Source organism: Cydia strobilella, chromosome 25 (assembly GCF_947568885.1).
Source record: "Cydia strobilella chromosome 25, ilCydStro3.1, whole genome shotgun sequence".
Lineage (NCBI taxonomy): Eukaryota > Metazoa > Arthropoda > Insecta > Lepidoptera > Tortricidae > Cydia > Cydia strobilella.
Genome location: NC_086065.1, coordinates 3,905,849 through 3,932,481, shown reverse-complemented (window position 1 = coordinate 3,932,481; position 26,633 = coordinate 3,905,849). Strand labels below are relative to the sequence as shown.

Here is a 26,633-nt window from a genome sequence, read left to right as displayed (position 1 = left end):
TTCATTATTTAAGAGAACCTTAAGCAAAAATTTAGTAGTAGTAGTAGTAAACTATTTATTGTACAAAAATACATATTAAAAATTACATAGTTACATAGTTTTTAATGTTTTTAGGGTTCTACCCAAAGGGTAAAAATTACTATTAAATAAATAAATAAATAAAAAATCTTTATTGCCACACCTTAGGAAAAAATCTACAATTTATGAAAGGATAGCTTAAAAATACAATATAAACTAAACTTAAACTTAAATATCAACTTAACATAACATAATAAGTATTAACTTAAATCTATGGTGAGGCAAAGGGTCCCAATCTCAGCATGTGCGGTGCCAGAGGGCTCCGCGCTGATTTTCAGACTGGTCCCGGGACGGTTGGGGTCGGTCGCTACTATCATAATGTACCCTTCTTATTACTAGCTATTACTAAGACTCCGCTGACTGTCTGTCTGTCCGGTCCGGACAATATTGGTTCTTAACAAACACATCCCTCGCTACGCGTCCTCGCTCATCTCTGGTGGAAACGCAGCCTTATGCGGATAAGGGTAATTTAATCTGAATATTTTAGTTTTATAGTCCAAAGGACAGTTTAAGTATGTCTACAGTAGTACTGATGTGAACTTAAATGGGGGATTTTCTATGAAATGGGACCTTAGTGTCGATGGCGCTTACGCCGCACAGCGTCGCGCGGCATTGTATTTATATCGGAGCATCGTTTATAATGGCGTAAGCGCCATCGACAATAAGGTCCCTTTTTATGGAAAATACCACAAATACAATGTAATTGCTGATACACGTTGAGACAAAAGGTGCCACATAGACGTAGGTTATCTACACGATGACTAAAAAATAAGTGCATTCCCGTTGCCAGGGAGGTTTTGGGATTATACTGAGCAACTTTTACTATGGGACCAACCCCGAAATCGCGAAAAAAAATCTGGCTGATTCATACATTTTGGCTGGTCCATTTTCTGGAGCAGTAAAAGATGCTCAGCAACGGGAGTGCACTTAGTTTTTAGCCAACCTGTATAAAGGCGATTTCTAACCTCATCATCATCATTGACATGCGACCATATTATAACCTTTTACACCATGTGTGTGGTATTCCCGTATTTCCCTTTTACGATAAGCCGATGACTAATGACTAAATATTTCACAATCCGGCATCCGATGACGGCGACCACTCACTTCCTTTGTTGACATGTCATGTCTTTGTTGCACATTCCTTGCTATTTAGACAGAACTTCAGATCATCATCAGTAATATTAGTTGTAGTTTATTATGCAACACGGCCCTGGTTAATGTCAAGTATGGTTGTGGCAGCTCATTTATAGAGAACTGTCAAACTTTTCATACAAACAAATTTGAAGCAAACGTTGAAATACATTGCTTGGTACAACCGGCTCTAGGTCATCATAATGGCAGGCCTTCTTCACTCGCTCAAGGTCACGCACTATATGCCTACCGCTCGGCGTATTGTCGACGATACAACCGACAGAGGGCCGCCGAACGCCCGCCTGAGCGCTCGCACCGCACGTTTCCCGCGCCTACGCTTCGAAATGCCGAAACCACGTAATTATTGTGCAGTAGATGGGTGTAAAGGTCAAAAAACAAAGGAAAATTTGTGTTTTTTTTCATTTGCGAGAGACAAAGAAAGGTGAAGCTATCTTTATGAATTTTGTCACCATTTATTTCTTTGTTTTGTAGGTAAATCGTAAATAAAGGAGTTTTTTGAGTCAGGTATTATAAGTGTTGTTTTTAAATATTTGATTGACTATTAAAAAATATGGTTGATTCGCAACATTCGTTTTTTTACAATAATAGCATAAGTAACAGTACAACCCTAGCGCATTCTTATGATGACGCGTTAGCACGTGGCTCGCGCGGCGAGCAAGGCAGTCTCGACTCTTTGTGCGCGTACTTATGGTACATTTCTTCTCGTCCTGAGCAGCAGGTATTATTATTAAGATTTTGTTGGCTATTATAGCGTAGGTATTTTCGCTTTTGTATGGGAATGATGTATCTGTTACGTAGTAACTATTTATTAATCTGTGATAATGGTCATTTGCCACACTGGATACGTTCTGCGGTCAGCGGTCAGATCAAACCCGCAATATGTATGAACATTTATTTATTTAATCTTTATTGCACAAAAGAAAATACAATCGTACAAAAGGCGGACTTAATGCTATGAGGCATTCTCTACCACATGAGCAACACATGAACAACATTGACACTTGACAGCAACCTTTGAAGTTGAAGTTTGACCTGACCGCTGCCCGCAAAACGCATTCAGTGTGGCAAATCCTTTAGGCTGCGTTTCGACCGAGGCGGACATGACCGGAGATGAGAAACGTGCTCGTATTTTGTGGGTAAGTTCTGAAAAACTCATTGTGTCCAGAGTCAAGACGGGGCTCCTATTCGAAAGTCGACATTTGGAAGTTTAAATTAATTCTACCCGGACGTACAAAAAGTTGTAGAATCTATTATGTTTATCTAATTTTTGGCACTGAATGGCAAAATCGAATGTCTGTTTGTCCAAAACAACTAATAGGTATATGTACACAAGAGCTTTATCAGTACTTGGTTAATAGAAGAATTAAAGAGCTTTCACGTATAGTCTGTACGCTTTTTTAAGATATATATTATAGATAGATTTACTATGGCGAACTGGCTCTTAGAAATCGGACAGGCTTATACCAGGATTTAAGAAACCACAACACACCTACTGCATGACGTAACCCGACACGTATAATTGCGCGCTGTTACCAGGGGAGTATAAAAAGTGCGTTTTTGTCGAAAGCTGAAGGCGGTTGAACCTTGGGTCAACGGACCCGGGGCATCCTGGTTTTTATCGTGTCCTGGTGATTGTAAATTCTATGATTAGGTTAAGTTAGCAGCTAGTTCTTTACTAACAGCCCAATTCGAATGACCAGAATGACATTTGAATCATGTTATTTAGTTATCGTGCATATTGCTTGTACGTCCATGCATGTATTGGCGCTGCCGAGACACAAGGTAACTAAATAACATGATTCAAATATCATTCTGATGTCAGATTCTGAGCGAATTGGCCTGTACGTCCTCTGGCGCAGTGACCCAAAGTGTGTCTTGGCTTCCAACACGACTGCTCGCCACTGATCCCGGTCCTGTACAGTTTCTCGCCAGTCTTCAACCTGGAGCTCGCACAGATCCGTGTTCCCGTCTTCTACCACATTCGCCCATCGGATCGATACTTTACTGACCGGCCGGCTGTCGGTTTTCACTCAAAAGCTCTGTTCACCGGCCCCCGATCGCCTTCCATTCGCACTATGTGACCGAGCCACCGAAGCCTTTCCCCCTTTGTCACGCCAATGATATTTGGTTCAGCAACTAGTTTGTCCAACGCCCCAGTTAGTCTGTAATAATATAGGTATATTGTTAGTACTATTACAGATTAACTTAGATAAGATAGTACTGCAAGACGGGTCTGTCAATATTATGTAATAGCCACGGTTTTCCCGTAACATTAGTCAGTCAGGTTACTGGGATTTTTCCTTTTAGAAAATTACTGAATATTTGAATTTGATCAGTTTTCTAATTGTGCAGTGCTGTGCAAGCCAAGATATTTATTATACCAGAAAAACATGAATCATAAGCTATGTGTAACTGTAACTAAAGAACACGTTACATAATGAGATTACTTACGAGCAATGGCTTCCGTTATGCGATGCTCAGTAACATAATAACTACTATTTATCGTACTTTTTCTGTATCATGTACTGACACCGTCAGCTCAAGTAATGGGCCGTGCGCGTTGGAGGGTATGCCATCTTGTGGCCTGAATCGGAAGCATAAACATGTACATTGACACTTCACGCCAAAGCAAGTTCTGCCATCTACCGTTCTCGTACGTTTTCCTGTGCATACATAGTAGGTTCTGCCACCTTGTGGGCTGCATCGGAAGCATAAACTTCACATTTATGCCTCGCGCCATAAATCTGACGGCTCGTGTGCTGCCACCTACAGTTTATGCACGCTCATGCTAGCTTTACTCGTATGATACCTAACAAAAGTGTGTTGCAAAGCTTTTTTTTGCGCTTGAAAATGTAAGTTGAATTTGTTATTTAACTCTCCAACGTATGTAGTACTAAATATGTACGTATATTCGGGTCAAATATGCAAGCAAAATAAATCCACTTCCCCATTATTCGATTAAGGATTTGCCACACTGGATGCGTTCTGCGGTCAGCGGTCAGGTCAAACCCGCATTATGTATGAACGACATTGACAGCAACCTTTGAAGTTGAAGTTTGACCTGACCGCTGCCCGCAGAACGCATCCAGTGTGGCAAATCCTTTAGGCTGCGATTCGACCAGAGGTGTGCGAGGTTGCGTTGCGAGGGATGTGTTTTTAAGAACCAATAGAATCACTTCATTTGTTTTCCTCGCTCAGCGTAGGTACACGAATTCTATTGGTTCTTTAAAACACATCCCTCGAAACGCAACCTCGCACACCTCTGGTCGAAACGCACCCTTAAGCTGAAGCTTAACATACATATGTTAGTTGAGTGGCAAATGCAATGTGGTATTACCATCGAGCTGATCTGAGCAGACAGGAGGTGGCTATAGGAATTCTATGATAAAAGAACGCAACTTTTTTGGGATGAATTTTAGTTGCCTGTTGAAAAAAAAGCTCAGTCAGCGATAAAAGCTTGTATTTATAAAAAAATTCTGATTTCAATAATGACGAATTCTAAGTAATCCAAGCCTAAATATAGTCCCTTGTAGTGTGCGTTTTTTGCGAGACAATTCGTCTGATGCCATTGTTCACGACCTTCAAGATTCAAGTTACTTTATATAGCTCGTGTAATGTAACATCTGAAAATGGAGGTTCATACTAACAATACTGACCAAATTTAGATCTTATGTCGTCGGATTAAGGTTTACTAATGTTCAGTTAATTGTGTCCATAGTAGTTTGGGGTGATCGTGTTTTGTGTAGGTATAGGATGTTCGCCTACTGGCGAATAAAAAAAAATTAAACCGGCCAAGTGCGGGTCGGACTCGCGCACGAAGGGTTCCGTGCCATTACGTAAATAAAACCGGCCAAGTGCGAGTCGGACTCGCGTTCCAAGGGTTTCGTATATTACACAATTTAAACAATGTATTTTTTATGTGAAACGTGAGTGAAATGTCTTTAAAAAACCCGAAGGATTTCGAGGTTAGACTTAATACGATTGTACTATTGGTGGAATAATTGCCTGTAATATTTGACTGTGTCTTGTGTTACTAAACGGCCTCATCGCTAGTAATGCATTGTACAAATACACCACATTGACTTATATTAACTAAACCGTTTTCACATCACCAATTCGAAAATCGGGTTTTCTTCCCTGCTAGGAGGGATCAAAGTGGCACTTTTCTTCCCTGCTAGGAGGGATCAAAGTAACACTTTTCTGTTCTAGGACGCTATTTAAAAAAAAATCCACATTATTTTTTTAGCTTAAATAATATTTTTAAACATCATAATTACCTCATAGGTGATGTGAAAAGCAGTATAAAAAAACTCAGGATTCTATAATAGAATCCTTCGCTTCGTTTAGGATTCAATGTACGCCATCGCCGTAAATATGTTATTTTGCTCCCTTGTAACACAATCTACTATTCCTACCTTGTCACCTGTAGTCGCTGTCTGCAGTGTCTGCCTCTCTTTCTGACGAATGTTGTTGAAATGAAACATAAGTACCAGGACATAAGCAATTGTAAGGAGCATTGATTGATCAGTGCATCGGCCTCATGAAATGTTTTTGCGCCACGGTTATTGCACCCGGGGTCAGCGGACGGTGCATGCACGCTGACCCAGTGCGGGTTAGGGACTCTGGAAGGTCATTCGCAAATAGACTTGTGAAGGAAAAGTATTTTTCAAACAGCTCGGGTACGGTGACAGATGGCATCTCAATACAATTTTGCGATTTTTCGTTTTAAGGTTATAAATTGTATGGAGCGGTTACGGTACGGTACCACCCAAGCGGTTTGAAAAGTATTATTACAGAATTAGTGTTATTTATAAATTTTATGACAATACGGAATATTTTTCATGTCGATATAATTCCAAGAACGCACGCACTATTCGTAAATTACTTTCTATTTCCATTTAATCCGGATTTTCATTCCCTTAGGGCCCTTAGGGATTAAATTTAAAAACCATGCTTTCTTATGGAGCTCTTTTATTTTTATAGGAGCAATAAGGTAGGTCCATTACGATACAAGTGCGAAAAGTAGGAAATTCGCAACGAGCACAACATTCAACGATTTAGGCTGTGCGAAACAGTTCCGACGTGGTTCCGACTCAGTGGTATGGGCCGGGTTTCGAACTTACCAGCTTTTTTATAACAACAACTAATCCCACAAATTTGTCATCAAGAGGTGGACGATCGCGGCGAGGTCGAGACGTCATGATTTTTTGCCACTAATTATATTCTTTTTGGCTTACCACACGTGACAAAAAACTGACAGGCACGCTTTCTGTTAGTTGTAGAATTTGTTGAGTTAAAAATATGTTATTTTTTGTATGATACGGAATAGCGAAAATAGTGAAATGCTCGGCGTGGTAAAAGGATATAGATTTATATACATAACTACTATACTACACCTAAAGGGGCCCACTGACTATCAGTCCGCCGATATATATCGGCCTATCAGTTGTTCGGAACTGTCAAATTTTTGTTCTAACTGACAGGCCGATATCGTCCGGTGGACTGATAGTCAGTGGGCCCCTTTACTAACTTTTTATACACTTTCAAACACAGGGGCCCGTTTATCAAAAGCTTGTAGCTTGTAATACAAGTGGAAGTCCCTTTCTAACAAAAGCTGTCAAAAAGGGACTTCCACTTGTATTACAAGCTACAAGCTTTTGATAAACGGGCCCCGTCTAGATTATACAAGATTACATGTGAAATATCAAAAGTGCAACCAAAATCGGAATGATGTCAAGTGTCAACGGAAGTGTTGATTCAGAAATAATATGCGTAGTTCTATTTACTCTTTTTGTAACTGTATATTACACTGTATCTCCTGAATACAGCTTTTCGTTGTTTCCAGTTCATCAAACCTTACGTTTTGGTATGGTAAGCGGCCGCTGACGACAGTGGTCACGTTTTTTTTAGGGTTCCGTACCCAAAGGGTAAAAATGGGACCCTATTACTAAGACTCCGCTGTCCGTCTGTCCGTCCGTCTGTCTGTCTGTCACCAGGCCGTATCTCATGAACCGTGATAGCTAGACAGTTGAAATTTTCACAGATGATGTATTTCTGTTGCCGCTATAACAACAAATACTAAAAAGTGCGGAACTCTCGGTGCGCGAGTCCGACTCGCACTTGGTTGGTTTTTTTCATTTGCAGTCTGCAGCTTTCGTGCTCATGAAATGTTTATACGTGTATTTATAATTTTGTATACGTACGTGGTGGCTTCCCTTTTGCACAATTCGTGTCACTCAATCAATTTGCGATTTGATTCAAAACACTCCTTGTTAACTACGATAATTCCTTGCAATTTCTCGTCCCGAGAAGGACGAGTAACTTGTGTTGTAGTATTTAAGTTTTTTGTTACTAACACTTCTATGGGCCATGCCTGATAATAAATGATTATTTTAATTTTGTAACATGTAAATGGACCTTAAGCTACACTACTAAATTGTCTATCATTTTACAATAGGGAATATTACGCGAAACTCTGCGTAGAGGGCGCCACTACCACAATCTGAAGGTCTATCGCGAAACGAGAAAAACGAAATTTCGTTATCTAACATCTCTGTCACTTGCATATTCGAGCGATAAAGAGGCAGTTAGTGAAATTTCGGATTTGCGCTTTCCGGTAGGTCCTCTGTAAACAAACCGCCTTGATGTATCAACGTCTTATTTTATTATCTCTGAAAACTTGTCAAAAACCTTTTAAAGGTACAGTATGTATAAGTTACTCTATGGTTTACTAAAAAGGCTAGTGCTGCACTCTGGTGGCAGAACATTGCAGTAATATCCCCTATTGGATTCAAAACACTCCCTCCTTTATTAACTTCTAAACACAAGATGCACTTACACCTCCACCCACCTCGTCTAGACAGGACAGATGTCTGGATCAAAATTCTTTTCGTTGTCTTGTTTCTGACCACTCTGTCACGCTTCTATTTTTGTCTTTTATTACATAAATAACAAAAGTTGAGTGCTATTGCATGTCTTTTTAGCTGTAGATTATAATTCTCTTGAGAAATATTAAAAACTTCAACCCATACTGAAAGCTCCACTCCGTAACATTATACAATTTTGACTCGCCTGCTGGCCAGGAGGCCCACCCATTACAAGTCCGCCGGACGATATCGGCCTGTCAGTTAGAACAAAAATTTGACAGTTCCGAACAACTGACAGGCCGATATCTAATCGTCCGGCGGACTGGTAATGGGTGGGCCCCTTTAGACACAAACATTCTCATTTAGAACTTTCGGGATTCGTGTGAATGTTCTGGTTATACGTGTAAATGCCTTAAATTACGGATTAAAAAATAGTTTTTGAACATTTAAAAAAAAATAGCCGAAAGGAACATGTGCTGCGTCTTCTGGCAAATGTTAGTTAAGTGAAAATATTTTGCGTAGGTTAGAAAATTTGATTGATTTGGTGATTTGTTGTTAATTTGGTATAAAATTTGAAGAATAAGAATAAGACACATTTTAGTATAAATTATATGATTAACTACAGAGTGTAAACAGGGCTTACATTAATTAAACTGAATTAGAAGTCATTTACGATAGAAAAAATAACGAATTATAACCAAATAAAGCAAAATAACTAAATAATATCGATGAAATGTATCCTCTCCTGAAAAGAATGCAACTTGCAATTCGACTCAAAACACTCCCTTATATCTAACCCCTAAACACAAGATGCACTTGCAGATGTACCTCCACCCACCTCGTCTAGACACAGGACAGACGGCTGGCCAGGACTATGCTCTCTGCAGTCTACTCTCAGTAGTATCAGTCAGACACCAGACACCGTCCGTCGCGGACGGGTAACTTTCGGGACTTTGTGTAAGGTCCTGGGGCCCGTTTATAGCTTGTAATACAAGTGGAAGTCCCTTTTTGACAGCTTTTGTTAGAAAGAGACTTCCACTTGTATTACAAGCTACAAGCTTTTGATAAACGGGCCCCTGGTATACCTACAGTGTAAAGGAGCCTTAAGTTTGCCAAAAAAAACATTCTTGAAAAAAAAGTGTCGGATCAAATATGTGATGAATCTTTCGAAATAGCATTTTAAATTCAGTGAAAATGATTGACAATGACAATTAATAATTTATTAAAAAAAATTAGTCATATAAAAAAAAAACTAAGGTCCCAGAATCGAACTAGCGTCTTCCGCGAAATAACAAAATAATTCCCATGAAATGTATTTTTATAATCTGCTGGTCGTAAACAAAAACAGTGCTCTATTAGGTACAAACATATACAAAATTAAATATTAAAATATTAAATAAATAAATACAAAACACAACACAGTCCATTTAGGGTTATATTAATGTATATTTCGGTTATATTATCTAATATAACCGAAATATACATTATCTAATATAACCGAAATATACATTAATGTATATTATATATATGAAAGTTACACGACCTTCTTCCAAATACGTACGTTTGCCAAAATCATATGAAAAGTAAAATTTCACTGTCAATAACATTGTGTTCACGATGTCAAATAACACCGGGAAATATATTGCACATTTCATTATGCAATGCAACATCGAATAATCCATTTCACAAAGTAATTGCGCTTAATGAAAAGTTGATAAGTCCGTATGTAGTTAACTGCACCTGTTATAGTAAATGAATTTGTATTTACTTTGAAATTGGTTAGTTTTTGACTAATTCATTTTTAACTCAATATTATCTAGCTAGGTGGTCGGTAAGAACTAAGAAGTTTTAAAGTTCACCATTTAGAGGTTCATTTCATTTATATGTAACTGATTTGTTTTCTGTCCCTCTATGCATAACAACGCATTTATAGGAAAATAAATTTCAACTTGGAATATATTGCGCTAGAATACGGTAAAAAATTAAAAAGGATTTCATGCATGTAATGCAAGTAAAAAAAAAACCATTTTTTTCCCCAAATCAAGAGTTCTGCTAAAAACCGCCGTACAAGTTCCTCGCTAACATTCTGGGTTAAGTAAATCAATACAAAATTTACACACGAATTATGAACTTTGACTCTAATATTGAATAAATTATAAAAATGTTATTTTAGAAAAATGTCCTACGATGTGAATTGAAATGCCTTGAAAAGTGCTTTAAATCCTTTTGATGAAGCTTGTGATACTGAAAAATACTGTGATATTGATATCAAAATGTTCTGCCTCTTTGGAACCAGTAAGTATACTATGCCTTTTATTCACCTTATAGGGGTAACTTCGAATGCAGAATAATTTAGAAAATAAAAAAATTTTAAAGACCCCGCTATATGCCAAAAAAAATCATTTTATGCCAAAAATGCTTTACATCATTTTGGAAGAGCTGATACTCTTCAAACTGCTGGATCGATTTCTATGAAACATAGCTCAAAACCACCGCAACGAAACTCGCTTTCACGTCAAAAAAACCGCATCAAAATCGGTCTATCCGTTGAAGAGCTATAATGCCACAGACAGACAGATACTGGCGTCAAACATATAACACCCCTCGCTTTGCGTAGGAGGTTAAAAATGGCAAATATCTACTTAACTAATAATATATTGGTAATTTTACCAATGTGAAAGCAATAAATATATTATTATTATTATAAACTAGTAGTAATTGTAGCAACAGTAAGCAAGATTCCTTGGTAACGCAGCGTCTTACGTAAGCGAACAACTCGCGAACACGAAGCTCGCGTTCGCAACGAGATCGCCCACGTAGGACACTTCTATTCTATAGGTATCAAACGATTGATTCACCCCGCGCCGCATCGCTTCGCTTCGCGTTCGCGTGTTGTTCGCCTACGTAGTACGCTGCGTAAGAGTTGCCGTAGCGCCAGTGCGTTGCATACTATCAAAGAGGATATAATAAGATAGAGCGGTACTGTCATAGTAAATTTTGTAACCGCAGTAAATTCACTGCCATCTATCGACACACTTTAGAACTAAAAATGAAGATTTATAAAAATACTATAAAATGTATTTAAATATGGATAAATGATTTGTTTTTATTTGCATTAATTATTTTTATGTGATTTTGACCCATGTTCTTTCATTGATATGCGTTAAAATTGTTAAATAACAAACGAAACCGTCAGCGCCCTCTATACGAGAGTAGGCCGAAGGTAGTGGCGCCATATGATCGTGAATCAAATTTTCGTGATTTTCTAGGCACGTTTTTTCCTTAGACTGTATCCATCTATTACGGAGTTATATCTATCTTTGATACTATGTATTACTTATTCTGTGGTGTTGCTAAAGTATGAAGTGCTTAAGGTTTTTACAGGTTTAAATTTTTATCACCAGCTATACTCTGCGTAGTGACTTTATAGGTCATACTGAACAACTTTTATTGTGGGATCAATGCCGAAATCGCGAAAACATTTTTGGCGATTTCATACATTCCGGCCGATGTGATGCCGCTGATTTCTATGAGACAGTCAATTTTTTTTCGCGATTTGCCGGTTGGACCAATGCCGAAATTTCACTCTGTAGATATTTGCCATTTTAATAATTGTACCTTATCGTTGAACCCTTTTTTTAAGTCTGTAAACCAATCTAGCGCTTGGGGGTAGTCTAGCCAGACCTAGGTCAACGTACAGACGACAAAGAGTCTAGCTTGGGGTAGGTCTGTCTAGCCTAGCGTGAGGTGTGAGGATTTCTGGATAATCATATTCAATTTTGTTTAAATTTGTTTTTACAATAATAGCTATTACTATAATATGATTGAGGGGGCGTTCATTAATTACGAGAGGTATTTTTGAGGATTTATGAAAGTAAGAAAGTCTGTTTTACATTTCGAAGACACTTTCTCATTCGCGGAAGTAACATAATTTCAGGACTATAACTTTTCATTAAATCATTTTACGGTTTACTCACTTGTTTTAGTCACTCGCAACAAGTGAGTCTAAACCGTAAAATGATTTAATGTTAGTATGTCTCACCACAGTTTAAATTCGACTATAACTTTTCGTTTTCTTCGGCACATTTTAAGGGTCTCCGGCAAGCTCGTTTTTCCATACAAACGTAGTTCTGTTCTCATTTTAAAACGACTAGCTAGGTTGCTCTGAAACTTTGAACTTCAGATACGATAAATAGTTAATAGAATACAGCGAATTTAAGTCTTTCATACAAAACTTGTTTTTGCTCTATTTCGTTTGTTTTATAAACTAGAGCTATATAAACTAATTACAGACCTAGATATACCTCATGTCATTGTATGTGCAAAGTTTCATTACAAAACCGAGAGCGGAATTACTTAAGTAAGAAAGAAACATGTGTTATCTTATATCCTACACCTAATAAAACAAACTTGCGCATAGTTGATAAAATATACTTAATTAAAATCTATGCTTTTAAGTACTTGGCCGTCAGTAATTAATTATAATTAAGTACATAAAGGCAGTTATGATTTTGTAACCCAGCTATACGTAACCGGTATACCAAATAATGTCCCTTTACCTTGCAATGGCTTTGACTTTGAACCACAGACCACAGTTAACATATGGACCTAGTACGTCGCCTGAATTTATTATTTAAACTGTATTATTACCACACAAAGGAGCTACTTAAGGTACACTTATCAAGATGGCGGCCAATTTGGCAACGATGTAGAGTGCATTGACTGGAAGTTGTATTCTGAAACATGAAATAAATTAATAAGCTGTTTAAGCTTACGTTTTGTGTTTAAACATAATAAATATAATAGATTATTTTTTATACTTTTAGAGAGAATCTCACACAGATCCACTTAGCCCCAAACCATAGAGTAACTTATACTAGAGCGGTACTGTCATAGTAAATTTTGTAACCCCAGTAAATTCACTGCCATCTGTCGACACACTTTAAAACTAAAAATGAAGATTTATAAAAATACGATAAAATGTATTTAAATATGGATAATTGTTTTTTTTTATTTGCATTAATTATTTTTATGATTTTGAACCATGTTCTTTCACTGATATGCGTTAAAATTGTTAAATAACAAACGAAACCGTCAACGCCATCTATACGACAGTTGGCCAAAGTTAGTAGCGCCCTCTGAACGAGAATCAAATTTTCTTGATTTTCGAGGCACGTTTTTTCCTTAGACTGTATCTATCTATTACGGAGTTATATCATCTTTGCCCAAACTAAGCAAAGCTTTTACTATGGGTATTAGGCGACATTCATACTTATATGTATAGATAAATACATACTTAGATACATAGATTACATCCATAACTCAGAAACAAATATAAATGAACAGTAAAGGTAAACACACAAATAAATAGGGTACTTGACAAATTTTTATTAATGGTATCAATCGATCAGGTTTGTTTTGAGGATCAAATATCTGTACGGGACCCATTGTCTTAAAGCAATACAAAAGTCACAAATGATGGTCAAAGTCTGGCACCCGCACTTTACTGACGAAACGCTTCTAACAAAATGGCAATACATACATCGTGACGTCAGCAGTTTCGATGTATGGAAAACAAGGAAATTGCGATTTTGTCGGTGAAATATTGCGTTTATGTATATAGTTGCCATAGAATATTTATTTATAGAAAATGTAGAAAAATCAAATGGTAAAATAGTTTTTTTCCTTTTTTGGATGTTAAAAAATTTAACAATTTTTAAACTGAGGTCTTAACATTGTCTTCGGTTACCGCGATAGTTACTCATGAAATAAAACTATGAAAACGGATTATATCGCGTATATTGAATTTATATTACATCCCGACGTTTCGAACCATTTACAGCGTTCGTGGTCAACGGGTGACTGAGGAAAAATTACAAAGTGCAAAAATAGCCACATACTAAAAATAATGAACAATCATAGACTTTAACTTTGAACTTTAAGGCTGGTTGTACATGCAAAATCGGTTCATAAGGCTAGTTATACACTACAATTATTTGAGGTCTTGTTTTTTTATTTATTCCTATATATATTTCAAGTTTCCAATTTATTGTGATAAATTGCTCATTTTCTATCTATTTAACTAGATTCAGTTATAAAATTCAACATGTCAACAACCTTTCCTTTACCAGGATTCGAACCCGGGATCTCCTGCTTCGTAGGCAGGGTCACTACCGATAATATAGTTGGTTGATTATATAGTTGGTTGCAACCGTTACGCGAAGCCTATTCCAAATAATGATCTGTCTCAATAATAGATTGACTTTTTATTCGTTACCAGTTTGACTCAATTCACCTTTCATTTGCGTTTCATTTCATTCACCTTTCATTCACCTTTGTATCAAATTCGGATGACGAAATAGAGAAATAGACACCAAGGCTGCATGTAATTATTATTAACCTTTTATTTAGATTGATCTATGAATTAAGGGCCTAAGCTTGAATGTATATGTTAGGCCGCCTAACATATACATTCAAGGCTTTCGGTTTCGAGCGCCATCTTGATTAGTTAGCCTCGTGATTAATTCCTTTGTTTTTGCTCATTAATATTGTTTAGTGTAATATCGATAGCTTATTATACAGTAAACTATAATGTGGTAGTGTGCAGTGAATGAAGAATTAATCTTCAAGCGCGTAAAACGCGTTTAACCACCATTTTTGGAGTCAACGGCCGGTAGCCCACGTGCTTCTTGTAAAGTCGCTATCTCTTTATAAGAGCTAATAAAATCACCGTACACTGTCTTGTACTAACAGTACAATCATAGAGTAACTTATACTAGAGCGGTACTGTCATAGTAAATTTTGTAACCCCAGTAAATTCACTGCCATCTGTCGACAAACTTTAAAACTAAAAATGAAGATTTATAAAAATACGATTAAATGTATTTAAATATGGATAAATGATTTTTTTTATTTGCATTAATTATTTTTATGATTTTGACCCATGTTCTTTTACTGATATGCGTTTAAATTGTTAAATAACAAACGAAACCGTCAACGCCATCTATACGACAGTAAGCCAAAGCTAGTAGCGCCCTCTGAACGAGAATCAAATTTTCTTGATTTTAGAGGCACGTTTTTTCCTTAGACTGTATTCATATATTACGGAGTTATATCTATCTTTGGTACAATTTAGTATTTCAAGCTCCTAAGACCTTAATGCTGGGGAAATGGTCCCACTGGACCGAATCGATAATTTTAAAAGAATAAATGAATATACAGTCAAATTTTAGTCAACACTGCTGAAAAAGCAGGTGACGATTTCATTGTTCTCAATTTTGCGACCTCATTTTATTTGAGGTTTGACAGAAAGTGCCTTTTTTGATTGCAGTTCAAAATCTTTATAATCATTACTTTTTTTGGACGCTATGGGCTGTCGTGTAAAAATAACGCCATGCAGCCGTCCCATAACTGGGTAAACTTTCCATCGAAAACTGAAATCATACATACACATACATACATACATATAATCACGCCTATTTCCCGGAGGGGTAGGCAGAGACCACGGATTTCCACTTGCTACGATCCTGACATACCTCTTTCGCTTCCTTCACTTTCTTAATATTCCTTATACACGCTCGCCGGTTTAGGGTGCTCTTGACCTGGCCTTTCTTCAGGATTTCCCCGATCTGATCAGAGAAAGTCCGCCGAGGTCACACTGAAATCAATACAGATATAGAGGGTTTAATGCAATCGGTCTAAGGGCCGGTACAGACTGACTGCAACCCAACTGCAACGTTGGCTTCCAGTTCCCATACAAATTGCAGTCGGGTTGCAGTCCGTCATTATCGGCCCTAAGCGTCTTTAGATGTGCGAAAATTATCTAATCAATAACCATATTCCACTTGTAATGCTTTAAGAGTAGTTTAGAGATTACAGACACACAATAATTTTTTACTACTCAACTAAGATCGATCAAAGAACACCGGTCAGTATATATCAAATACCGTTAAAACCGACCCGTTTTCATTGTCCTAGAGCGTAAATCCGAATGTCGAAACGTGCGCCCACGCCTAGCCCTATGCCCTTGCGCACCAAGGCCCTGTATCCGTGTTAAGGTCGGATTAGTTCGTTTCTAATGCTTTGTTGCGGAAGTGTTATATTCGGTAGTTTCGATATAGGGATAAAAACATGGCACCTGTTTACTATTCAATTGTATGTTACAGGTCTTGTAGGCACTGATCTTTAGATTAGGAAGAGTAAAGGTTTCAGGGTCTCTATTGTTTCGTGATTGTTTCCCATAAAGTTTTACCCATAATGTAGGTATTGTCTGTCCGCATTGTCGTAAGTCATATCACACAAAGTCATATAATTTGGTATTTCTCAGAAACGCGTACGCTGCGTAATTTGCAACAGTTACAACACTATTTTGTAAAAAAATACCTTGACTAATTATACATAGAAATTAGTCGTTGACCGCAGGCCAAACTATTTTTTTTCTATAATATGTACAGCGTGGATTGACGCATGGTGGACGCATGGATGTATTAGTCTGTGTAAGTACGTGCTGTTAATACCTATTTATTTTCGTTGCAGGTGAGTGTGCCAATCTGCTGAGAAATTCGAAGGATGAGACGATTGAGACGGTTAGTGCAGAAATAACGTCTTTCAGGTTTGTATAATTAAACCAAAATGTCATATACGAAGGAAAAATGACCAAGCCCTCCAGTGTCCAGAGCTGGAATCGAACCAGCGTCCTCTGTTTAAGCGACAGATGCCTAGACCGCTTGGGCATCCGTCATGGGTAGAAATTTCCAAGTATATGACAATTTCCTGATTGTGGCGCCCTCTGGCCATTCCTAATGTCCGGATGTTCTCCTCTGCAGGTCGCATTTCTCAACCGATACTCATGAAATTTTGTGAGCGGGTTAAAAAATTCAATAAATTCCTTTTGTTGATTCAGTTTCCGGAAAATTTTCAAAATGGCGGAGCCATGGGGGTTTGCGAGGTCTACAGCTCACAGAGCCACTAGTAGTGAAAGTTGTTTAGTAATGGCTCCTCTATACGATGGACCATCATAGTGGCCTACTACTCTCTCTATAACACGCGGGCCCATCTCAGTGGCCCACTATGATGGTCCATCGTGTAGAGGAGCCATAATATCAAAGAGGATATAATAGGATAGAGCGGTACTGTCATAGTAAATTTTGTAGCCACAGTAAATTCACTGCCATCTATGGACACACGATTAATATTAAAAGATTTACAATATTGATGAATTTCTGATGGACACTTTGACAAATGAATGATTGACTTATATAATTACCCATTAATCATTATTTATTTTAAATTATTAATTACAACTTATTGATTATTTTTATTTTAAATAAAGTGACATTTCTAATAATATTGCATGCGCTAGGTAACCAAAATCATTGTACGTCGCAAGACATATTACAGAGAACAAATTGTTTATAACACCTGTATTCATTACCTGTAATGCACAATTGATGAATAAATGATTCTAAATGATTAAGACTAAAAATAAAAATATCAAAAAATGTATTTATGGATAAATGATTTTTTTTATTTGCATTAATTATTTTTATATGATTTTGACCTATGTTCTTTCACTGTGCTCAATAATGCAACACTTAATTAAAAATACGTTGTCATTAGTGAGTTACGAATACTAACATAGTTTTTAGGTTTTAGTTAGTAGAATACTAACAAAATGGATCTTGTTATCTAAACAAATAAACGTAAAATAAAATATAATACGAACTGCCCGACGTTGGATGGATTCAAGTTGAAGAAGTCTCCTTAGGCTTTATTCATCTTATACGGAGTTATATAGATCTTTGGCTAAACGTTGAAGAACACTCCGTATATAATCAAACCGGTACAACCTGGTTGGTTTACCTGGTTTAGTATCATGTGCAGAACCTCAAATAATTAAACATACATAATTGCAAGGACGACCATTGTTCCATATTGACCGTACGTGAATGTTGACACAACTGAACCAACTGCTAAAGTTTTGGGACCTGAAAATATGACTATCACGTCACGATTTTTACTCATTATTATTCACAACGGCGGGACTTAATCGCGTAAAATAAGTTTTAAGTTTACTTCCGACGTTTCGTTTTTCCGAGACCACGGGGACAACGCCGTCCTCGAAACGTGGGAGGTAAAAAAACTTATTTTACATACACACAAACAGACAGACGCGGCGGGGACTGTTAGAGTTCCGTACCCAAATGGTAAAAACCTACTACTAAGACTCCGCTGTCCGTCTGTCCGTCTGGCCGTCTGTCCGTCTGTCTGTCACCAGGCTGTATCTCATGAACCGTGATAGCTAGGCAGTTGAAATTTTAACAGATGATTTATTTCTGTTGCCGTTATAACAACAAATACTAAAAAGTACGGAACCCTCGGTGCGCGAGTCCGACTCGCACTTGGCCGGTTTTTTTTTATAAGGAGTTAGTGGTGATACTAGTGATGTAGTGATTAGTGATATACATATAGTGGGGTTAGAATAATTATTTATGGCGATCATAATAATTATTAGCAGGAAATCCAAAAACACGTTTCTTAATGATTTTAGATTTTTTTCTGTTCTTATCATTCGAATGTCGCCGTCTTTCGCGGCACGCGGTTCCAACTGGCATATTTACCCATTGAGAAATCACGAAAGTGGCCCAGCGCGTTTCCGCATTTTTCCTCGGCTATTCCCGCTTGGGTTTCATGCGCGCCCGGTCGCCGCGTTTCGAAAGTGCACTTTTAAGCTGAATGAGGTTAACGCGTAAAGAAGTTTTCATTTCTCATGCTCTGAAAGAGGGTCATTGTTGTTCTAAAAGGTGCGCAGAAAATGATACGTGTCTGCACTAGAGCATTTTACGTTCGAAGTACGACTTTTTTAATTTTTTTACGATACGCAATTGAAATTTGAGTTTAAATGGATTTGTAATAAATTTTTCATTTTGATATTTGACTCTCCATTCCATAAATAACGATACTTTTGTCTGAATTGTTAATTGAAAGTACCCTCAAGAAATACTATAAAAATGTATACTTAGTCATGTTTTAAAAAAAATACATGCATTTTACTTTCCTCGTATTCGAAATGAAAAGTAGAGTGTTTAACTCGGGTGAAAGGCATCATTTCTGCCTCGGACTATTGGCGCTCTCACTGCATTCGAGCGCCAAAATACCTCGGCAGAAATGAGTGCCTTTCATCCCTTGGTTAACAATCTACTATTTCATTTCTTATGCTCTCAAAGAGGGTCATTGTTGTTCTAAAAGGTGTGCAGAAAATGATACGTGTCTGCACTAGAGCATTTTACGTTCGAAGTATGTTTTTTTTTTATGATAAGCAATTGAATTTTTATTTTAAATGGATTTGTTATACAACTTCCATTCTGATATTTGACTCTCCATTCCATAAATAACGATACTTACGTCTGAATTGTTAATTGAAAGTACCCTCAAGAAAGACTATAAAAATGTATACTTAGTCATGTTTAAAAAAAACACATGCATTTTACTTTCCTCGTATTCGAAATGGTTAGTATGGCATTATTTCGAATACGAGGAAAGTAAAATGCATTCTCACTGCGTTCGAGCGCCAAAATATAGTCCGTTAATTTCAAGGTTAGGGAATATTACGCGAAACTGCGTAGGGGGCGCCACTACCACAATCCATCACAATGTGAGGGTCTTCCGCGAAACAAGAAATCAATCTTTATCACTTGCATATTCGAGCGATAAAGAGGCAGATAACTAAATTTCGATTTCCGCATTTCCCGGTAGGCCCTTTGTAAACAAACCGCCTTGATGCATCAATGTCATATTTTATTATCTGTGAAAATACTCTATCTATGGTTTACGATAGGCGCTAGTTAGTTAATACATCTGTACCTACTCGTAAGTCGTATTAGTTCCATTATTTCTAACGATGTCGTCATCGTTCTAATAGGTCAAATGTGATTCACTTGGTCTTTGATATAGGAAGTATAGTTTGACACGAGAGGCGCTAAAGCCGCTGACGAAGGTAGATATAACTCCGTAATAGATGGATACAGTCTAAGGAAAAAACGTGCCTCGAAAATTACCAAAATTTGATTCTCGATTCAGAGGGCGCCAGTAGTTTTGGTCTACTCTCGTATAGAGGGCGTTGATGGTTTCGTTTGTTATTTATAATTTTAACGCATATCAGTGAAAGAAGATGGGTCAAAATCATATAAAAATAATTAATGCAAATAAAAAAATCATTTATGCATATTAAAATACATTTTAACGTATTTTTATACATCTTCATTTTTAGTTTTAAAGTATGTCGATAGATGGCAGTGAATTTACAGTGGTTACAAATTTACTATGACAGTACCGCTCAATCTTATTATATCCTCTTTGCCGCTGATAATACTAAATACATTTATTAAAGTAAAACTTATTTAGGCGCGACTAGAGGGTAACTCAGATTTTTTTCTGACGGAAGTAACGCTCAGTAGTGACACTCGCACAGTCGGACACACGTCAAAGCGATAAACGTCATCGTCCAAGAAGTTTCACTTCAATCGCGCGTAAAGATTACATCACGCATACACTTTTTTTAATTTATTGACCGAGCGTTTTTTTTTTGTAATTAACGAAGGTCTCCGTTCCAGCTTGGGCAAAAATGCTTTCGTATGTCAGATTCTCGTGTGTGAGCAGGTTCGATATATATTTTTTCTCGGTTCAGTTCTTGGATTTTTTTTAATGGCTCTTTTCTCTTAAATGACTAGTTAATAACACTGACTAACCAAGACTTCAGCTAAATATCCGTTTCGATGCGTCACATAACTACCAGGCGCCCATAACTGAAACGCTACAATGTGACGTCACCTACCCATCACGTTTCACTTCACTGCAGTTCCACCAACTGCATTCAAAATAATCTTATTCTGATAAGTTTAAAGTCTCATTTCGCATAAACCAAGCGTACTTCCATTTCTGTACATTGACCATCTCAATTGCAATCTAAATGTGATATATTCAAGGTTTAATTTCGCTTCATCAGAACGCATTTAATCGCGTAAATGTGTCGCGTGATTTTCACAAGCGTGGATAATGTTTCATCTCATTGGAGTTTAGACCTTATCCTTGTGCGTGGACGGTTGATTTTCTAAATGGATTATTTGAGATAAGAGCTTGCGATAGCGATCCCTGTATAGTCGAATTTCTAATGTTACGAAAGAAAAGTTCAGTCGGTCGGTTTAATGAGATGAGCTCGAACATTTTGAACTTTAAAGCTGTCATCTGACAATCGCATTGAATATCGATTCAAGTACATATAAGGAAAACATCCGATATTGCATCCGATATCTGGGTGCCGAAACAATACAAGAAAAATTGGGGATCCCTTTGTTTGACATAATTATTGAAAGTCATAATGTAATGATTGTCAGATTATCATTAGTCATAATTCTGAAACCGTTAACATTTCAGGATTTTCGTAAGGTTATACTGTAGATAGGTTAGGTTAGGTTTGTTTTATGGCAATCCTGAAAAGTTACGCGTTTCTGAGAAAAACCAAATTATGACTAACGAAAATTCGGACAAACAATACATTATGACTTAAAACTTTATGAGAAACTATAGAGACCGGAAAAATTGATCTATCGAGTATTTTATTAAAGACAGTCAGCCAATTTGTTACGTATTTCTCGAACTATAATGTGTTATATGCAACTGCAGTATAATAATTATCTCCTCGCCTAACTCACGGAGATTGTGAGCGTATTTCCGATTAGATCTTATTCCAATAGCTTTTTGTGAGCTCACGAGTGCACTAGATTCCAAAATAAGCCAACACGTAAATCCCTTATGACATTTGAATGAGACGTAAAGCTCTGGTTTCCTAAATAGGATAGCGGTGACGTCATTATAGCGGCCGTCTCCGTAAAAAATACTACTCTTATATTTAGCCGTATTATTTTGTACTAGCTTTTGCCCGCGACTTCGTCTGCCTGGACTTAGTAACAGCAGCTAAAGTAAGTATAGCGCCTGGAAAAATTCTCATAGCAATCATTCAATTTGAGCATATTATGCACACAAATTAGCAGGCACTTCATTAATTATCTCAATTCCACCCCGCTTTTTACTTTCTTAAGGGATGATTTTCGGGATAAAAACTATCCTATGTCGTTCTCAGGGACTCAATCTATCTCTATGCCAAATAGGGAACACACAGACAGACAGAAAGACAGACAGACAGACTTTCGCATTTATAATATTAGTATGGATGGAGACGGCTGCTATGATTTAAAAAACCGGCTAAGTGTGAGTCGGACTTGCGCACGAAGGGCTCCGTACCATAACACAAAAAACGGCAAAAAAAATTACGTTTGTTGTATGGGAGCTCAACTTTGAATATTTATTTTATTCTATTTTTAGTATTTGTTGTTATGGCGGCAACAGGAAGACAGACAGACAGACAGACGTCGGAATCTTAGTAATAATGTCCCGTTTTTACCCTTTGGTGGGCTGTGTGATAGAAAACCGAACGCCATGTGATACAATGGTACCTGTGCAATAAAATTGATTATTGCTATCGATTATTTCTGGTACAATAATTATCGATTAAATAAAAGATTTTCGAAATTGAACGAGTAATAGATAATAATATTAATAATCTCGAATTTAATAATACTTATAATCGATTTTTCATGTCATTTTCTCATCTAGAGGTCTATATAAATTGGTTTACGCTATTCAACGGATAGGAATACAGACCGATATGTACATGTTTCTAAGCGCTCGTAAACCGTGCCAAGGTTTGGTTGCGTAAAGTAGACGATGCGACGCCTCGCCTATGCGTTATTGCTTTTAGATCGCTTTTATGACATTAATACGACTTCGATCGTTTTCGGAAATAGGTAATTCAACTTAAAAAAAAAAACAACTTAATACAGGTGATTTTGTTGTGTTTGACCATACTCTGATGAAGGTATGTAATATGTAGATCATACTAAACAACTTTTTCACCACACCAGCTCTCTTGATTGTACAAAAAACTGACATGAAAGTTGCATTTTATTCACATGAAAAATCATCTGAACACGCCTCTATTGGCATATTTTGCATCATAACCGCTAGGAGGTAATTTCCAATTCCCACTTGACAACAACGTTTCTGCCACTCGAACTTGACGTCACCAATGCATTCGAAAATCGAACCGTTTACTTCCAAATCTTCCAATCAAAACCTAACCCTATTTCGATGAATATTAAGTTCAAATTACGATCGGTGTTACATAAGCGTATAGAATAAAGTTACAAGTGTGTTCTGCTGTATTCGAATATGGATTTTATGATGCGGTAATATAATATAGTTTTGATTGAGAGTAGCGTATTGCGTTTGGCAATAGCCAAGGTTGTCTTGTAGTTTACGTACAAAACGTTAATTCTGTTACTAAGTATTACGATACGATACACGTGTCATCGATCAGTAGTTTTTAATCGCATTAACAGTATTATATTAATCCTAGACGCGTTTTTGAATTTGGAATGCGTTCTTTTATTGATATAAAGAGTACACTTACGCCAGTACTTACGGTTACGGACGCTATAACGCCATAGCAACAAGTGCATATTTTTAAATCGTGGTCAGATATTTCTGAGCATCTTGTACGCTTTATTATATCTGATGTTTAATTGCGGCAGTCTTCAGATTCTTGCTTGGTAGATAATGTAGGCAGATGATTCTTGTTGATACCAAACAATAAATAAAGCCCGACATCCGTTGTTCTATTATTAATTATATTTGCCTATACGTAGTTATGTTCCTATCCACGTGCACCGTATTGTGTATGATGTAGAATCCATTATTGATTAAAACAATGCTTTGGTCTCATTCCCATAACTGTGTTACCGCGAACAAATCGCGCTGTCACTATGTAGTACCATATTAAATTGATATCTGAGGGCCTACCGCGAACATCGAAGATCGTAAATTGTGGGCATTTTTATCTTTTATTTATTAGTGACGGAGAAAGATGGCCGCAATTTGCAAAGTTCGGTTTCGCGGTTGGCCCAATACAGCTAGAGTTAAACCAAGAGATTTTGGTAGCACACGCAGTGGTGTTATTTTAACGTCAATTTTCTATGAAATTATGACGTATAAATAACACTGGCACTGCGTGTGCTGTCGCTTCTGCACTTTTCTTGGTCTAACTCTATGAGAATATCGGTATACTGGTTCTCACTACTCAGAGCGTTACACTGTGGTACTAAGCTCTAGGCGGTAGGAATGTTGTTCCTGAATTCGTAATAGCTTTGCCGTTAATGTCTTCCTGGTACTTTTTTACCTGGTTACGTCATTTGATGCGCAGTTAGTTTGGGCATTTTGGAAGATTTTACCTTTAAATACGTTAAGGGACTTTAGAGGGATGTTTTTGGAGTCATATTTAGGGTTCGGTACCAAAAAGGTACAAAAGGAACCGTTAGTATTAATTAAGTGTTCAAAATAGATCTCGTTTTAAAGGAATCAAAGAATTATCCCTTAGTTTTGGGCCTGTCTGCCCTATCTCCATTACCAAGGGCTTTGACACTTTGATAGAGAAAGATAGTCTTATTGCGATTCTTATAAGAGGAAAGAGAAAATAGTGCCATGTTTTGTCCTTATCACCGACCGGGTGGCAGCATAGGTAGGAGGCGATGGCGAAATACCGAAATTTATAAGAGTGAAAGAGAAAAAATCCTATGCTGCCCAAATTTTATATGAATATTCTTTCTCTTACCCCCGGTCGCTCGGTGGCGCGTCTAAAGGGGCCCACTGACTATCAGTCCGCCGGACGATATCTGCCTGTCAGTTAGAACAAAAATTTGACAGTTCCGAACAACTGACAGGCCGATATCGTCCGGCGGACTGATAGTCAGTGGGCCCCTTAACTACTTGTTTGTACTATGTCTATGCCATTACCACACCTACCACACAAAAACAGAAGAAAAAGGTTAGCGTGTTCGCATTAACTTTGAATTTACATTTACATAATTTGTAAGTCACACAAAAGTCACAAAACATGTTTACTGTTTAATTTAACGTTTCAACTTTTCAAATGCAAATATTATCATAATGCCACCACAGGGCAAAGGGCCATAACCTATACGTACTTAGAACGGAGTGATTGACCTTTTGACATAACTCTGTCAGGGGGTCGGGTAAAAGTACGTGTAAAAGGACGATGACCGCTTTAAAATTATCCACTTTAAAAATAAACAATCGGAAACTTGTCTTAACTATAAACAGTTTAAATTTATCTTGAATGTAGTTTGATTAAAAGGGCTTAAGCCTCTTGCTTTTACGATGACATTTAAGTCATTTTTCACCATCCCTAATAAAAGTCGGACTCTCGCACGAAGGGTTTCGTCCCATTACGCAAAAAACGGCAAAAAAATCACGTTTGTTGTATGGGACTTATTTATTTTATTCTGTTTTTAGTATTTATTGTTATAGCGGCAACAGAAATACATAATCTGTGAAAATTTCAACTGTCTAGCTATCACGGTTCATGAGACACAGCCTGGTGACAGACGGACGGACAGACAGACGGACAGCGGAATCTTAGTAATAGGGTCCCGTTTTTACCCTTTAGGCACGGAACTTTAAAAAAAGGAATCGGATAACTGCCATTTTTCTTAATGCAAGCGAAAACTTGACTTTTATTGTTAAACGCGTATTATGATTATGAATCACTTCGACAACTGCCCATCCTTTGTTCCGTTTCGCACTCTTCTACTAGAAAAGCGCGTAATTCATTCAAAATTAAACTCTATTTGTATAGCGATAAAAACGTTAAAAAACGCATAACGGATATTCGAAGATTCCAAATCCAAACAAAAAATATTATCATAGAACGCGTTAAACAGTTGATACGCGGAAACGATTCTATATTTAAAATAGCGGAATGTTGACAAACAAATGTCTGTCCTTTTCTAGCTCGCAGGCGATCGGGCATGTCTGATTGTCTGTCTCGCTCGTTTAACACGGTTTTGCGACGTTGCTATCGTCCCAGATGATTTTGATTAGCGGAGTATACGTAGAGTGCCCACATGCTTTTTGTATGCATCACGCATGTTTAGATGACATAATAGACTGGTGGTATTTACAAACTGCTGCGTAATATAAATATTGTCACTGTCAACGGGTTAGTTTACATTAATTATGTATGTAAAATATGCACGTGCTTTGGTTGCGCATGTATTGTTAACCGATTTAAAAAAAGAGGTTATCATCCATTTGACCTATTAGTGTGTGATATTGCTGGAATTTCTTAATGACTGCCGAATGAATAAACAGGTGTCCATTTTAATACCTACCTTTTTATTTTAATAAGTGCGTTTCAAACAAAAATAACAAGAACACATTATCCAGGGAAATAGTTCATTTCTAATAGTTTTCAAGATCTGTAATTTAAATTGCGCGCACCTCAGATGGGATGGATTAGGAACATCTTTCAATAAATTGCTATTTTGATATTGTATTATATTTTTGATATTTTATTACAACTAAGGGGGCATTCCAGAAAAGTGCTGAGTATAGTCCGACAAG

The 26,633-nt window shown here is 37.2% G+C and overlaps 1 protein-coding gene and 1 long non-coding RNA gene across 2 annotated transcripts in view; both read left to right on the top strand.

Moving 5' to 3' along the window:
- LOC134752790 (atos homolog protein A) overlaps positions 1-26,633 on the top strand; it is a 69,880-nt gene that overhangs the window by 8,661 nt on the left and 34,586 nt on the right. The gene's annotated exons all lie outside the window — the stretch shown is intronic.
- Positions 3,783-26,633, top strand: part of LOC134752938 (uncharacterized) — a 126,582-nt gene continuing 103,731 nt past the window's right edge. The window contains exons 1-2 of the long non-coding RNA XR_010128781.1: positions 3,783-3,792; positions 21,430-21,568. This is a non-coding gene — a long non-coding RNA (uncharacterized LOC134752938). The remainder of the gene's footprint in view (positions 3,793-21,429; positions 21,569-26,633) is intronic.